The sequence below is a fragment of the Orycteropus afer genome, unplaced genomic scaffold, assembly GCF_000298275.1.
Source record: "Orycteropus afer afer isolate SDZICR_OR568_19922 unplaced genomic scaffold, OryAfe1.0 scaffold00183, whole genome shotgun sequence".
NCBI lineage: Eukaryota > Metazoa > Chordata > Mammalia > Tubulidentata > Orycteropodidae > Orycteropus > Orycteropus afer.
Window position 1 is genome coordinate 4095717 of NW_006921770.1, and position 3738 is coordinate 4099454.

The window sequence follows — 3738 nt, forward strand, 5'->3', positions numbered from 1 at the left end:
ATCTGGAGTTAGTTTTTGTGTATGGTGTGAGGTACAGATCTTGTTTCATTTTTCTGCAAATGGATATCCAGTTTTGCCAGCACCATTTATTAAACAGATTCTGTTGGCCATTTAATGGTTTTCAGCCCTTTGTCGAAGATCAGGTGAACATAGGTCTATGGATCTATTTCTGGGATTTTGATTCTATTACATTGGTCTATGTGTCTGTCATAATACCAATACCAGGCAATTTTGACTACTGTAGCTGTATACTAGGGTTTGAGATCCAGGAGTGTGAGACCTCCAACTTTGTTCTTCTCCTACATTAGTGCTTTGCTTATCTGAGGTCTCTTTCTTTTCCCTATAAAGTTAGTGATTGGTTTTTCCATATCATTAAAGAATGCTGATGGGATCTGGATTGCGGTTGCATTAAATGTATAGATTGCTTTGGGTAAAATTGACATTTTCACAATGTTCAATCTTCCTATCCATGAGCATGGTATATTCTTCCATTTATGTAGCTATCTTATGGTTTCTTGAAGTAGTCTTTTGTGGTTTTCTTTTACAGGTCTTTTGTGTCCCTGGTAAGATTTATTCCCAAGTGTTTTATTGTTTTGGTAGCTATTGTAAACAGTATTGATTTCCTTATTTCCTTCTCAGCAATCTTTTTGCTGATTAATAACAATGAACCATGAAACATCTCATAACAACTGATTTTTGGATGTTAATATTGTATCCTGCCACGATGCTTAATCTTTCAATTCATTCCAGCAGATTTTTTAGTGAGTTTCTTGGCTTTTCTAGGTATAGCATCATATCATGAGAAAATAGGGATAGTTTGACTTCTTCCTTACCAATTTGGATACCTTTGATTTCCCTTTCTTGTCTTATTGCTCTGGCTAGGACTTCCAGTACAATGTCAAATAGAAGTGGTGATCAAGGGCATCCTTGTCTGGTTCCTGTTTGCAAGGGGAATGGTTTCAGCCTCTCTCCATTGAGAATAATGTTGACTGTTGGTTTTGCATAGATGCCCTATATTATGTTGAGGAATGTCCCTTCTATTCCTATTTTGCTGAGAGTTTTGATCAGGAATGAGTGTTGGATTTTATCAAATGCCTTTTCTGCATCACTTGATATGGTCATGTGGTTCTTTTACTTTGTTTTATTTATATGGTGGGTGATGTTGATTGTTTTTCTAATGTTGAACCATCCTTGTATACCTGATATGAACCCCACTTGGTTATAATGAATGATTTCCTTGATATGTTGTTGGAGTCTATTGGCTAGGATTTTGTTCAAGATTTTTGCATCTATATTCATAATGGATATTGGTCTATAGTTTTCCTTTTGAGTGATGTCTTTGCTTGGTTTTGGTATCAAGGTTATGCTTGCTTCATAAATGAATGTGGAAGAAGTACATCTTTTTTATGTTTTGGAAAAGTTTGAGTAGGATTGGTGTCAGTTCTTCTCTGAAGATTGGTAAAATTCTCTGATGAAACCATCTGGCCCAGGACTTTTTTTGGTGGAAATTTTTTTGTGACCTGTTCAATTTCTTCTTTTGTTATGGATCTTTTCAACTTTTCCACATCAGTCTGTGTTAGTTTAGGTAAGTAGTATGTTTCTAGAAATCTGTCCATTTCTTCCAGATTTTCAAATTTGTTGGAGTACAATTCTTCATAGTATCTTGATACTATCCTTTTTATTTCAGTTGGTTCTGTTGTGGATTGCCCATTTCATGTCTTATTTGTGTTATTTGTATTCTGTTCCTCTTTTTCTTTTGTAATTTGCCATTGGCTTGTCAATTTTATTAATCCTTAAGAAAAAACATCTTCTAGTCTTCTTGATTTTTTTCTATTGTCTTTCTATTTTCTGTTTCATTGATTTCTGCTTGAATCTTTATTATTTCCTTTCTTCTGGTGACTGTAGGCTTTTCCTGCTGTTCTTTTTCTAATTGTAGGAGATGTTGGTTTAAAGTGTTGATTTTGGCTTTCTTCTTTTTTGATGTGTGCATTTATTGCTATAAATTGGCCTTTGATCACTGCTTTTGCTGTGTCCCAAAGATTTTGGTATGTTGTGTTTTCATTCTCATTTGATTCAAGGAATTTTTTTATTTTATTTTTAATTTCTTCTTTTACCCATTCTTTCTTAAGGAGGGCTTTGTTTAGTTTCCATGTGTTTGTCTTTCTTCCATTGATCTTCCTATCATTGATTTCTAATTTTATAGCATTGTGATCCGAGAAGATGCTTTGCAGTATTTCAATGTTTTTAAATTTATTAAGGCTTACTTTATGGCCTAACATATAGGCTAACTTGGAGAATGTTCTATGTGCACTGGAAAAGAAGGTATATTGTGCTTTTGTTGTGCAAAGTGCTCTGTAGATATCTAGAAAGTCAAGTTGGTGGTTTGTAATTTAGCTCCTCTGTGTCTTTGTTGAGTATCTTTCCAGATGTTCTACCTATCATTGAAAATGGTGTATTAAAGTCTCCCACTATGACTGTGGAGTCATCTATTTGCCTATTCAACTCTTTTAAAGTCTGATTTATGTATTTTGGGGCCCTTTCATTGACACCAGAGATATTTATTATGGTTATATCTTCTTGTTCAATTGATCCTCTAATCATTATATATAATGTCCTTCCTTGTCTCCTATGGTGGTTTTTGTCTTAAAGTCAATTTTATCAGAAATTAATGCTGTCTCTCCTGCTCTTTTACGGTTGCCATTTGCTTGATATATCTTTTTTCAACCTTTGATTTTTAGACTATTTTTGTTTTTGTCTCTAAGGTGTGTCTCTTGTAGACAGCATATTGATGGGTTTTATTTTCTTATCCAGTCGGCAACTTTCCATCTCCTGAGTGGTGCATTTAATCCATTAACATTCAGTATAATTATTGACAAGTATCAATTGGTTGCTGTCATTTTGCTATGTGTTTTTTCATGGTGTCCCTGGTTTCTTTGTTCCATATGATTTTCTGTGCTGACCTCATTATGTTTATGAAACGTGTTATTATTTCCTTTGTTGCTATTGTTTTAGTATTTGCTAAATATTTGTCCTTGTCCTCTTTTTATTGTAATGTGAATGTTTATCATTTTTCTTTGAGGTTACCCTGTGATTTATAATATTCTCCCTGAGTTTAGAACAGTCCATTCTCTCTTGCAACTCTCTTGACTTCCTCACCATTTAGAATTCTGTAACTACACTATTGTTCCCCTCTTTTGGGTTTGTAGTTGTCCTCATCTCCCAATTGATGTCTCTAGTTTCTTGTTTACAATCTTATAAGCTTATTTTACTCTGATATGTCCATAGCTGTGTTGTTTTCTGGGTTATTACATCTTGTGTATTAATGGTCAGTTGTTGTTTACTATTATTGGTTCTCTGTTCAAAGGACTCCCTTTAGTATCTCTTATAAGCATGGCCTGCTTTTAACAATTTCCCTTAATTTCTGCTTATCTGCAAATCTCCTAATTTCACCATCATATTAGAGGGACAATTTTGCCAGGTATATAATTCTTGCTTGGAAATTTTTCTCTTTCAGGGTTTTATATATACCATCCCATTGTCTTCTCATTTGTATGGTTTCTGCTGAGAAATCAGAGCTTATTCTTATTGGTTGTCCTTTGTAAGTAACTTTTCATTTTTCCCGTGCTGCTTTCAGGATTCTTTCTTTGTCTTTGGTTTTGATGAGTTTGATGATGATATGTCTTGGTGATTTTCTTTTGGGGTCTAACCTGTTTGGGGTTCATTGGACTTCCTGGGTGG